This window comes from Gopherus flavomarginatus, chromosome 4, assembly GCF_025201925.1.
Source record: "Gopherus flavomarginatus isolate rGopFla2 chromosome 4, rGopFla2.mat.asm, whole genome shotgun sequence".
NCBI classification, from domain to species: domain Eukaryota; kingdom Metazoa; phylum Chordata; order Testudines; family Testudinidae; genus Gopherus; species Gopherus flavomarginatus.
Window position 1 is genome coordinate 116,885,908 of NC_066620.1, and position 14,328 is coordinate 116,900,235.

Consider the following 14,328-nt stretch of genomic DNA (forward strand, 5'->3'; position numbering starts at 1 on the left):
CCGAATATCAGGACTGTCCCTATAAAATCAGGACATCTGGTCACCCTCCAGCTCTCACACAAGTAATTCTAAAGTATCACACTTGTATAATCAGTTTTAAAATGTGGAATGATGATTCCTGGTCCTCGATTTTTCTGTTGTGTGATTACACTTTTGTTTTTATGATTCCTGTGTTTTCCTGAGCAGGGGCTCATAAGAGCCAGAAGAAAATCAGATAAAGTCACTAGATGTAGATCAGTTTAAGGGGAATACCTGATGCCCTGAATGATCTGTAGAACTTGATAGTATCTTAGAAGTTGATGTGCCTGTTTTGGTGAAATGCCACTGTTTGTAAAATGACTGAAAAAGAACTCCTTTTGGTTGCCATCTAACTAGTGTTACCAATATAGACATCTGAAGGTATAGCTTTGAAAGAGGCAGGGAGTACAGCAGGTCAAAACTCATAATTTCCATTTTGCAGGAAATGCCAATGTTTTAAAACTCCCCTTTGTCCGGCATCAGAACAAAGTCAAAATTTTACAATTTTCTGTCAGACAAAATTTTAAAAAATTTTTGGAAATATCAAAACAAGCTTATTGAAGCAGAGTAAACAAGAGAGTTATTCCAGGTGTTTGAGAGCATTTTGGATAGTAATCAAAACATAACAATCTATTAATATGACATGCCCAAGTGTGAGTCAGCCAAATGACAGCTGAACTGGCAGTCTGGATTGCTCTTGCTCAGAGCAAGTGCTGAAGTAAATCTGCTATGCGATTGGGACTGGACTTCTTTAATTTGGCTTACTTGTTAAAATCAATTTTACTGTAATTATATGGAAAGGGGAGGCTTGCTCAGGAGCTTGGTAATGACAGAGCCTTTCAGCTTTAGATCGTTGGCTCAAATTTGGAAGTGGTCAAAATTAATCATTTCTCAGCTTCCAGGGAGTTATGTGATATGAAGTTGGTGTCCAAATTCTGGTGGACAAGTGACCACGTCACAGCTAGCCCTCACGATGTCAGTCTCAGCAATGAGACCAAGGACTAAATAAGCATTATGACTGAACTATTATCTGCTCTTGAACATGGGATGAGATCCTGGCCCCATTGAAATAAAGGGAGCAAATGTGACTGAGATTTCACCTAAGCTCTCAGTTGAGGCATATCATAGAATCATAGAATATCAGGGTTGGAAGGGACCTCAGGAGATCATCTAGTCCAACTCCCTGCCAATCGGCACTGCGGTGTAGCTAAACTGGGTCTATCATTGAGGATTCATCTCTTTGTATGGATGGACAAAGGACCTGAGTCTCTTGGACTGTCAAGCTAGTACATGTCCAGAACACTGCATAATTTTATTAAAACTGAAGTTTAAATTTGGACACTAAAAATGTTATACGTACTGATGGCCGCCCATGCCTTTCTACTGGAACACAACAACCTTGGCATTTTTATTCATAGATTAGGGCCAGGGGCCATTAAATCATCTAGTTTGATCTCCTGTATATCACAGTCCATTAAAGTTCACTCAGTTACTCCTGTATTGAGCCCAATAATTTGTGTTAGGCTAAACCATATCTTCCTGAAAGACATCCAATCTTGACTTGAAGACATCAAGAGAAGGAGAATCCACCACTTCCCTTAGTAGTTTCTTCCACTGTTAAAAATGTGTCTAATTTGAATTTGTCTGGCTTCAGCTTCCAGCCATTGGCTCTTGTTATGAGTTTCTCCACAAGATTAGAAAGCCCTTTAGTACCTGGCATTTTCTCACTGTAGAGGCACTTATACATGGTAATCAAGTCATTGCTCAATGTTTTTTTAGTAAACTAAACAGATTAAGCTCTTCAAGTCCTTCACTGTAAGACATTTTCTCCAGCCCGTGAATAATTTTTGTGGCTGTTTTCTGTACTTTTCCAATTTTTCAACATCCTTTGTAAAATGTGGATGCCAGAACTGTATGCAGTATTTTAGTATCAGTTTCACCAATGCCATACACAGAGATAAAATCCACCTCCCTACTCACAGCTCCTCTGTTTATACATCCAACGATCTCATTATCCCCTTTGCCACAGTGTCACACTGGGAGCTTGTGTTGAGTTGTTTATTAGCTGTGGCCCCTAAATCCTTTTCCGAGTCTCAGTATTCTAGGATACAAGGCTCCCCCCACTCCCCGTTCTGTAGGTATAGCCTGTATTCTTTGTTCCCAAAGTTATGACCTTGCATTTGACTGTGTTAAAACACTGTTTGAATGGTCCCAGCTTACCTAGTGATCCAGGTGGCTCTGTATGACTTGGGCTATTGTACACTAGCTAAAGAGCCACTCAGAGAGCTCAAACCTTATTTTATTGAGCCACCCCAAAAGATGAGTTGCTGTTTGTTTTAGTTATTTCTCAACCATGGAGTGGGAGATTTTTAAATCATTTTAAGACTGGTCAAGTTTCAAGCCTAAAAACACTTAAATTTCTGTTAACTAATCAGATCAAAGAGGCCTGATAAATGAAGTAAAATGAGCTATTTTAAAAAATCTGTTAAGTACCCTCCTCCCACAACACATACACAGCTAAAGAAAAAACTTGAAGCCTCCAGTGTTGCAGTAGATGCCAGACATGTTAGACTTAATTTCACCTTCTTGACCTATCTGCACTCCACCTTCATAAAGCCTGAATACGCCTCATGCGTTTTGTAGTTGTGGAAATGTCACGCTTAAAGACACACCCTTGGAGAGCAATGACTGTCTGTGCAAAACTGCTAGGAATTAAGGACCTTTCTAATTAGAAAAGTTTTTTTCAGCTGATCAACAGAAATGGTAAGTAAAATAGTATAGTTAAAGTTTTTACATTCTAGCACCTCTGGTGTTAGTCTAATTACTTTTGAAGAGTCTGAGTCTTGAAGAGGAACATAATCACAGCCATTTCCAAGTTTAGCCTTGTTCCTGTGTAACAAAGAAAACAAAACCAGTACTTGAATGGTGCTAAATACTGCAACACTATAAAAAGACATACTATAGTTTTATTCACAGACGGTACAACTGAGATCCATCTGTGCAAATCCCCACCCCAACATATCTCAACCGTGACCACCTAGAGGGTTGATAGTTCAGTGTATGTCCATCTATCCTAATCATGAGGGTACAGCTTGTGATAGTGGTTTGTTATATGAGCACTTGTTCACTGGCAGCTCATTTCCCATACATCAATGAAGAGCCATGGGCTAGATTCAAACTCTTGCCCTGAATGTGGATGGGACCTATCATAACTGACCCTGATGGTATACAGGTTAGAGGTCTTAAAATGTGGTCAAAACAAGAGTTAAAAAACAAATTACAAATATAAAAATGTACTGTGATAGACCCAGGCCAGTTGGGTACTGCAGAATAGCAGAAGGCAGATATACTGGCCACTGGATTAACAGTTTTCTGTTCCCTGACTGACCAGAGCAGGGTTGCTCCAGGCTAATGTGATCACCTGACTCTAATTAAGGCCCCACTGACATTATAAAAAGGGCTCACTCCAGTCAGGCAGAGGAGAGGAAGTGCAGCTGAAGGGCTGGTTAATGAAGACTCCCTCAAACCATTGGTAAGGGAGCCCTAAGGTAAGGGTGAGGAAGGGAGAAGCAGGAGAGCTGTGGGGAAGTGACCCAGGGAAATGTAACAACTCTGGCAGTGAAAAGTTGGCTGCTAACCGCTGCTACCATTAGGGTCCCTGGGCGGGAACCCGGAGTAGAGGGTGGGTCCGGGTTCCCCCCAACCCACCACTACAGGAGGGGAAGTCAGGCCCCTGTCAGGACAGGAGGCTAAACTGTTCTGAAATAAGTCCCCAGGGACAAGAGACTGTGGGAGTTCTTTCACCAACCTCCTTGCAGGCCTATGATGAAAAGGGCTCAGTAGACTGTAACCCTGGCCCTAGAAAGAGAAGGGCTACGTGGAGGGTCACAGTGAGCCACTGAGGCTATCATAAACCTCCTGGAAGACCAGAACCCAAGGGGTAAGGTCAGAACTCTGCCATAGTACCTAATATTTTGTGTTGCATCCTATTTATGGTTACCAAACCTGTTATACAAGAATGTATTTTTATTTCTCTTAGCGAAGGTGGTTAGCTGATATTTATTGTTAGTTCCTTGCAGCCTGTGTCCATTCTCATGGGACAGTGCTGCTTGCTGCCCTGACAGTTTCTTCTGTCCTACCTCAGGAATTACTGGGCCTTGTCAACATATAACCACAGTAAAGTGTACACCCCTCTGAAAATAAAGCAAGTATGAGAGCAGGCTGTTTGTGAGTGATTTCCAGCCTGACTTTGCCAACTCTAGAGGTTTGGGGGACCTTAGAACTCTGAATCTGTAGAGATTCACCCACAGTTGATTAAAATAATCTAAAAAACCCCCAAACCCCACCAAAACATGTTTTTCTTTTATTATTTTAAAATCGTTACAGAAATTTAGTGAATGAAAGTGAGGGACTATAATTGTATTAAGTAGAGGCAACAATGCAATAGGAACTTATACAAGATTTCCCATGAAAGCTCGTTGTTGGCAATTCAGTGTTGATAAATGTAAAGTAATATACACTGGAAAACATAATCCCAACCATACATATAAAATTATATGGTCTAAATTAGGTGTTACTACTCAAGAGAGAGCTCTTGGAGTCATTGTGGATAGTTCTTGGAAAACATCCACTCAATGTGCAGTGGCAGTCAAAAAGGTGAACAGAATGTTGAGCATCATTAAGAAAGGGATAGATAATAAGACAAAATGTCATGTTGCCTCTATATAAATCCAGGGTATGCCCACATCTTGAATACTGCCTGCAGATGTGGTCCCCCCAGCTCAAAAAATATATATTGGAATTGAAAAAAGTACAGAAAAGGGCAACAAAAATGATTAGGGGTATGGAATGGCTGCTGTATGAGGACAGATTAATAAGACTGGGACTATTAGGCTTGGAAAGGAGACGACCAAGGGGAGACGTGAGAGAGGGCTATAAAATCACGACTGGTGTGAAGAAAGTAAAAAGGAAGCATTCTTTACTCCTCATAAACAAGAACTAAGGGTCACCAAATGAAATGAACAGGCAGCAGGTTTAAAAGAAACCAAAGGAAGTATTTCTTCACACAATGCAGTCAACCTGTGGAACTCTTTGCTAGAGGATGTTGTGAAGGCCAAGACTATAACAGAGCTAAAAAAAGGACTAGATAAGTTCATGGAGGATAGGTCCATCAATGGCTATTTGCCAGGTTGGGCAGGGATGCAACATGATGCTCTGAACTGTCCATAGCCTCTATTTGCCAGAAGCTGGGAATGGGGGATAGGATATGCATCACTTAGCAATTGCCTGTTCTGTTCATTCCCTCTGAAGTATCTGGAATTGTCCACTGTGGGAAGACAGGATACTTGGCTATGTAGATCACTGGTCTGTCCCAGTATGGCTGTTCTTACGTGTCCTCACCTGCAAAGCCCCAGCTATTCCAGTGCTGGCCCTTGTCTGCAAAGAGGCAGCTAATTGTAGCAAACTATATGCTGTTTGCTATTGTGGACAAATGTTCACTACTGCCCATTTTGACTGAGCAGCTAATCAAAGTTTATGTGAGTGTTCCAGTTGGGAGTAGAAATTGGTAGTAATCAGCTATTTCTTTGATATAGTTTTGTTTATGCACAAAGTTCCGTGTCTCTGAACACAGAAGGAATCAAATAGCAGGAAACAACTTATTTTGGTCGCAGCGCCAAGCACTCTCTTCAGCCTGAACCCCAACCCAAAAGCCTCTCCCCACTTTTCTTCCCAGGTCAGCCACCATGCTTTCAGCTGCTCCCTTCAGCTGTTCTGCCTCCTCGTCTCTTTATCCAAAACAATACTCAGAAAAAGTTCCTGGGTAGGTTCACACATTCCCTTTGTCTAAGGTGATGCTTATGCTTACAGCTATTCTAATTGAAGTGTGAGTTCACACCTGTCAACCTCCATCCCAAAGCCAGGTTTCACCTAGTTCATAACAGTATTACAAATCACAGTCCCTTATAGGCCATGGAAGTGCCCTTTAAAATCTATTTACAGTACAAGCCATTTAAAAAGTACAAATCATTATTGACCTTACTTTCAAAAATGATTGGTGATTTTTGAGGTGCCTGAGTTTTTGGGTGTTCAACTTAACACCTTTAAAGGGGCCTGACTTTCATATAGTGAGAGATCATCACTTCTGAAAAATCAGCTATTAAGGCATCTCAATCACTAGTCACTTAAAAAATATAGACCATTAATTGTGCAGTACCTGAAGTGTGCACAGCATTTTAGATAGCTTTTACCTGAGAAGTAACTGTCCAATTGAAAAAGTCCAAGAGCAGGCAGATTGAATACAACATCTTCTGTAAGAACCTTTGTTAAGAAGTTAGATGCAGTCTGATATCCCCTTTGTAAATAATTTTTCTTTTAAGCAGCCAGGCATCAGGGAAGGAAGTCGGTCTTTAGTGAGATCTAGAAAGCAGCCAGACATTAAACACTTTTGTTTCTGCCTTAAGTGATAGCACAAGCTAAAGAGAACTACATTAGGGTTCAAAAAAAGTGTTTAATCCTGACTGCATAGGCAATCGGTATCTGGTTTAAATTGAAATTAATCAGGTTGAGGCATAATGTAATTTAAAATTAAGATATAATTTACAATAAAATAAGGTAATTTCCATCAGATGTAATTATATATCAATATTCAAGGGTCTATGTTCATCCATGATTATGTTCAGTCTATAACTGCAACTTTTGGTACGTATTTGCAAGAAAATAATAAATAGCTGTTTATGCGAGAAGAGATGCTTAGCTCATCTGTTGATGTTAGCACAGGCCACAGTGAGTTTAACACATTTTGTCAGTTATCCAGTACAGGTTTAATATGACATGAAATAAAAGAGCAACAGCACACATCATTCCCTGCCATTCATTCTTAGTGAATGATGATTAATTTGCCATCATTTTACCCTCAGTGCTGTAGTTCCACACAGTAATGAGTTGCAGCCATCTGCCAGTTCAATATTTTTCTTCTCTCTTATCCTGAAAGGAATGAGAAATGCAGACCTTCATGCCATCCTTGATGCGATAACCTATCCAAAAAAACAATAATCGCGCTCCTGTGCTTCTTTATTATAACCTGGTATTTATTAATCCTAGATTCTTTCTGTGACTATGATTCAGCATGTAGGGCCATGGTTGTAGCTTTTCCTGAATGATGTATGCAGTTAAGACTTTTATCAATTAAAGTGTTAAAGCAAATGCAATCAAAATTTAATTACAATGGAACACATTAGTAAGCAGTCTGAAAACTGTGTTAATAAGCAACAAGTTCTCTGCCATGGGTTTCTTGGTGCATGGCAGCTTAGGATACATGTGTGATTGTGGCACAATGGAGGTACAACTCCAAAGGGGAGAAGACATAGATTGAAGGGGAGGGGAACTCAGAAAAGAAAAGATTTCTATTTGAAAACACAATGCTATAACGTGGGTCACTTACAGCATGGTTTCTCAACATTTTGAGGTTTGTGATCCCTTATTCGAAATGAAAAATTTTCACAACACCTCTTATGGGTAAATAAAAGTATAGTAACATTCATTAATAAAAGTGACAATGACAGACCTATTTAATTTGTGTAGGTTGGCCAAGAATACCTGACCCTGAAGGAGATCAGACTAGAATAGATGATTGCGATGATCCCTTCTGACTGTAAAATCTGCAAGGGTGTGCAGGGAGTGGGGGAGTGAGATTTTCTTTGCATTAGATTGTAATACAATTTTCAGTCCCTCAAGACTCTGCCCCCCCATTGCCATTCAAGATGCTCCCCCGCCCTCCCCAGGATCATGTCCCTCTGAATAAGAAACACTAACTTACGGCATCTGGTTTAATAAATCCTTCTCCAAACCCTACCATGTCCTTTGAACAAAAACAAGCTCTGGGCTTCAGTCTCTACTAACCTCATGAAATACTGATGTGATGAATCATAGCTCGTTATTTCAAACAATTCCTTTATTTGTTCACATATTAATATTCTGTTAACACAAGGGGTAAGCAGGTGTCTGCTAGAACATCTGTCTAGTTTTTAATATCATGCCCATCATCATAGTATTTAATCACCTTACAGATATTTAAATAATCTGTGAATGGCCTACTCAGAAACCATATATTCTCCTGTCCAGAGGAAGGTAGGATTTTACAGATTTTCATTTATTTCTTTTTCTTCTGTTCCTTCTCTTTCCCTCTTGAGAGTGTTCCTTCTCCCAGACTCAATACAAAAACTTTTTGCCTTAAGTTTTTTTGTGTTCATGTAAATGTCACTAGCAGTAGGTTTTCTGGAATATGTCATTCCAGTAAAAGGTTTTAAAATTCAATAGTGTCATTTTTAAAAGGAACATATCATTGTGAAGGATGCATCCCAGTGAAGGGATGTATTGTCTGCCTGGGATCTGTTCCAAAGTCCATTGAAGACAGCGGAAGACTTTTCTTTGACTTTAATGGACTTTGGATCATGTTCTTGAAGGATTGCTTTTACGCCAGTAATGCTAAGCAAATTCTGTTTTTCTATAATTTTATGCCCACTATAGCTCTGTTTCTTAGACCTAATTTATGCGAGAACAACATGGAAATTAACATCTGATTTTGAGTGGTCTGTGTGAAATGAATAATAGATTATTAAGGCCAGAAGGGCCCATTATGATATTCTAGTCTGACTTCCTGCATAATACCTGTAATAGAATTTCTCCTAGTAACTGTTGCATCAAACCCGTATCTTGTGGATGAATAGAGCAGATATTTTAGGAAGACATCCAGTCTTGACTTAAAGACACGAAGTGATGGAGAATTCACCACACCCCCTAGCTAAATTGTTAAGATCTTTGGTCTTAGTCCAGTTCTCAGTGAACATGTGCCCCTATCTCCCAAATACACCCCAATCACCATGATTAGCACCTTTGTTGGCATCTCAGCAAACAAGCACTGTCTGAGCATAGAAACTAAATTCTACTTTCAGCCCCCTGAATGTGGACCATCACGGTCAGGATAGGGAAGCTTCTGATGTTGTACATAGGATTCAGTTTCTGGCGTTGTTAATCCAGCACTTATTACTATATTTGCTAATTTTAATAAAATAAGAATGACTCACCTCTGATTCAAAGCTTGGATACATATGGGTAAAAGTAGCATCAACTGCAAATGGAGCAGATGTTGAAGTAGTTCTTTCTCATTGTCCTAGGAAACCCACTTCTTCTTGACAGTGCCTTTTAATGGGTGTCTGTGGTTTCTGTCAATGTGTGAATTAACTTGTGTGGAGTTATTTCTGCCTGTAGGTAGGATTACCAACTTTCTAATTGCACAAAACCCAACACTCTAGCCTTGCCCCTTTCCCATGCCCCCCCCCCCACTCATTACATTCCCTATCTCTCGGTGGCTCACTCTCCCCAGTCCTCACTCACTGGGCTGGGGCAGGGGGTTGAGGTGCGGGAGAGGGTGAGGGCTCTAACTGGGAGTGTGGGCTCTGGGGTGGGGCCAGATAGGAGGGGTTCAGAGTATGGGAGGGAGCTCTGGGTTAGGACAGGGAGTTTGGGTGCAGGAGGGGGTGAAGGGTCTGGCTGGGGGTGCGTGCTCTGGGATAGAGCTGGGGACGAGGGGTTTGGGGTGCAGGAGTGGGCTCCAAGCTCGTGGGTGGGGCTGAGGGATTCAGAGTGTGAGAAGGGGCTGTGGGTTAAGGCAGGGGGTTGGGGTGCTGGAGGGGGATGAGGCATTCAGGCTGTGGGATGGGGCTCTGGACCTGGGCAGGGGTTAGGGTGGAGGAGGTTGAAGGCTCTGAGCTGGAGGTGCGTGATCTGGGGTGGGGCCAGGAATGAGGGTTTTGGAGTGCAGTAGGGTGCTCTGGGTTTGGGCAGGGCTCAGGGTTGGGGCCTGGGCTTACCTTGAATAGCTCCCGGTCAGTGGTGCAGTAGGACTAAGGCAGGGTCACTCCCTGTCCTGGCACTGAGCTTTGTCCCGGAAGCAGCAAGCAGGTCCGGGCCCTAGGTGGGGCATGGGGAGGAAGCTCCACATGCTGCTCTCACCCGCAGGCAACATCACCCCCAATCCATTGGCCGGTTCTCATCCTAAGGGAGTGTGGAGCCGGTGCTTGGGGCAGGGGCAGTGTGTGGAGCCTTGTGGCCCCCCTGCCTATGAGCCAGACCTGCTGGCTGCTTCCTGGGTGCAGCACAGTGCCAGGGCAGGTAGGGACTAGCCTGTCTTAGCCCTGCAGCACCACCAACCTGACTTTTAATGGCCTGGTCAGCAGTGCTGACTGGAGCTGCCAGGGTCCCCTGGTCGAAAAACCAGACACCTGGTCACCCTACCTATAGCTGAAGCACATATTGAAGTATGTGGTCATCCAGACCTTATACAGGTGCCTGACTGCCTGCTGTCAAGTACATTTGAATTTCCTGCTGAGGAATGTTGTGCTAAGTCAATGTAACTCATGTGGCCCCAGGGAGAAATGGCATGAAAAAGAGGTGCACACATAAATGAGAGATTTTTGTCTGAAGTGGCCTAGGTGAGAGTTACCAGGGTATAGGATAACCATTGCTGTTGTGCTGAGGCTTAGTCACATGTTTCAGTAGGATAAGAAACAAATAATACTTAATTGGAGAGTGGGCACCAGCATTACCAGCACAAGAAATACACATATATCCTAGCTTCCAGTGTGGGTCAGTGTCTGCTGCTCAATAACAGGAGACTGACAAATCTGACTGCTTTGGCTCCTGAAGATGGTATAAATATCACAGGTATCAGCAAGGCCAAACAAAAGACATGTTGGGAAGAGGCTGCAGAAATGAGTACAACACACACTACTTTGAGTCTGTTACATGAACAGATGGATGGCTCAGAATCCTCTTGTCAACAATAAAGGTTAGTTGCTATGTTCTGAGACTATTGTTTATCAATCTAGCATGACTAGGCAATTCTGTTGTTTACAACAGCAAACTACATGGTACCTGTAGACCTAAAATTAGTAACAGGGATAATTACTACATGTTCTTAATTGTAGATTTAACAGCAAGAAGGAAAATAACACAAAATGTAATTTTTAAGTTTTTTTTAAACTCTTCTAAATTGTGATGGGTTTATGAACCATGTTTCCCTCAGAACTTGTGCTGGTCTTTCTTCCCACGTACTGTTCCCGATTCTTTTCCTTCCTGCTGCTTTTTCTTTTTTGTAGCATTGTCTGTCTTCTTATTGTAGCATTGCATGGTAGCAACCTGCTGATTTTTCAATGGCTTCCAACAGCATTTCTTATCCAGCACTCTTCTTCAATCAGTGGTGCTTCAAAGGCGCAGTGCGCTCAGGGGTGCTTAGATAATGGGTTACAAGAAAAGACATTAGAAAGCGCTGCTCTGCAATATTTTTGTGGTGTGTGTCATGCAGCTGGCTTTAAAGAAAGAGTTTCATAATAATAAAATTTCACATTTTAACGGTGACTTCCATTCAAGAATCTCCAAACAAATTAATGAATTAAGCCCCTCAGCATTCTTTGGGAATTAAGCCACCACACTCTAGATAGAGAATGTAATTCTCTTCATTTTACAGATAAGGGACTGAGACACTGAAGTGTTTTTTCCTGGCATGGGGACACTTTGAAATTGTGTCCTATCCAAGTTAATACAGCAAGCCCATACCAGAACAGAAAACAGAACCCCTATCTTCTGGCTTCCTTACATTAATTACAAAACTTCATTTCTGAGCCATCCAAATTATACTATTATGCTGGAGTTGGGTGGTTCCCAACATGCATGTTTTTGATCTATGGACAGTCACAACCTCATTGAAGCTAGTGGGAATGATAGCCACCTTCCTTTGAATCTGAATGAGAGAGCAATTAAATATGCCTTTGTTAAGTAATAGCTAAGCAACAGAAGCCACCACCCATATCACAGACTAGTATAATGAAGCTGGAGTAGGAGTTGAGCCATACAGTCCAATGGGCTTTCCCTGGGTTCTGAATTCAAATTCAAACGGGTATCATTTGAAGCTAGGTATGTCTGACAGCGAAGGCAGCAGGAAAGCCAACTAGACAACAAGAAAAGCGATGCTTATATGGGTCTGAGAGAAAGCCGAGAGAGAGAGCTTTTGGGGCTGAGTGTTGACTGGAAAGAGGCTTGGACCTGTGAGCAAAGAAACTGTCTCCTTTTCTTTGATTCCTGCTGTGTTCAGGGAGACCGAACATTGTGTAACTTCCTTGTCAAAAACAACAGCAACAGGCTTGCATCAAAGAAACATCTGACACTATCATTATTTTCTTCCCCTAATAGAAACAACCTGCAAGGCCCCAAATATTGGCTAACCATTGGGCTAAAAAGGCTAACTATATGATTCCCCAGGTTGGGTAATTTGTGGTAAAGAGCACCAGAGCTGCCGGTACTAAATTTCCTTGTCTGAGTTAATAAGAAAACCCAAGTTTAAATACTTTAACTTATTGAAGAGATTAATGTGAATTACTGTTGCAAGTTTTCAAATACTCATTCTATGTTGTTCTATATATGAATTGATGTGACTAGGACAAATAATATTGAAAATACTGTAAGGGGGCTACTATGTCCCTAATGTAAGCAGTATCCTCTAGTACCTAGTAAAAACAGCTTGGCCAGCAAGTTTTCTGTTTGTATGGATTGGTTTGTGTTGTAAAAAATCAAATTAGCATCCCTAATGTCAAAAAAGACCTAATTTAAGTAATTAGCTGTTCCTAAAACAACAATAATCATAGCTATGTTATGAGGCTTCACTTCAATCTATATATTTTATGGCAACATCTTATTAGGAAAAAAGCAGATCTAACAAATGTTCTTAAAAGACTCTCCTTTTTTTGTATGATCCAACTCTATCAGGGCTTGGTTTCTTAAAGAATGTGTTTACAAGTTGAAATAGTCTCCATTTATAAATCAAGAAAATTAAGACTTTGCTCTTCTCTTTTGCATAAATGGACAGATAGGGTTTGTTTGTTTTTTTTAAGGTACAAAACATCTTGTATAAGCTACTGCTAGAGGAAGGAGGAAGGTGGGTAATTGGCTTCTTTGAGAATACAATTCCATAATTGCTGTGATCTGGGTTTTCACTCCTGTTCCCTTCATTCAAGGCCATGAGTTAATGATATTAAAATAGAGTGCAAAACTTTCTTTGCCCTTCCACTCCCGTGCCTACTGGGTGCCACCATGTATTCTCAACCCTTAGGTGCAGTTTCCAGAAGGCTATAATTCTAGGAAGGACATCGCTCATAATTATCAGTGTTTACAAATTATATTATTTCATTTTGGAAGGTTCTGCTTTCAAAGTTGGAAATTCAGGAATTTTGGCAGCCAAGATCGAGGAGCACTCTGGTTGGTAGATGATATTGGGCTTTTAGATACCTGTCTCTTTATATGGATCCAGTTCAGAAATCACCTTTGTGGATTAATCTCTACTCAAACACATGCACTGCTCTGAATTACAACATACACCTCTACTTTGATATAACACTGTCCTCAGGAGCCAAAAAATCTTACCGCATTATAGGTGAAACTGCGTTATATCGAACTTGTTTTGATCCATTGGAGTCTGCAGCTCCGCTCCCCCAGAGCACTGCTTTACCGTGTTATATCTGAATTCGTGTTATATCAGGTTGTGTTGTATAGAGGTAGAGGTGTATTTTCTGAGGGCCTGAAACATATCCCACTGAAATCAGTAGGAGAGTAAAGCACTTTGAGATCTGCTGATGAAAAGTGCTATATGAGATCTAAGTGGTATTATTATTGCCTTTAACTGGAGTTGGCGAGGAACCTAAATAACCATAACCAAAAGCGGTTTGAAAGTATGTTTCCATGTCAGCAGGGAAGAATAATTCAGCTCAACAACTGTTAAATCATAATATAACAATCTACAATCTCTGAACCTTATAGCTCAAGTTTAGCTTGTATTAAGTCATTAGTAATTATTATAACTTACAGTAACTGGAGTGGATTTACATAAATCTTATCCATGACATTTTAACAGTAGTAACAATGGGGATGTAGATTGATACACAATAGCTCTTTCTATATAAAGCATATGATGGGACTTGTCAGCGCTCAGAACTCTCAATCAACTATCCATCTCACTTTCATTATCACTTTTTAATTTCACCTTTTTCATTGCACTTTCTTTTGTTTTTCCTCATTTCTTAATACATTTTTTTGGCTTGTGACCCATATCCTCTGCTTGGCACGGTGGGGATGGTGGGCATCAGGAATCAAATGAATGGCTCCCTGATCCTGGTTCTCATTTTATGCCATCCCCAACAGAGTTTAGAGAAGCCTGGAAGCTGCTCTAAACTGTGCCAGCTGGGGAGGGCCAGAGCATAGCAC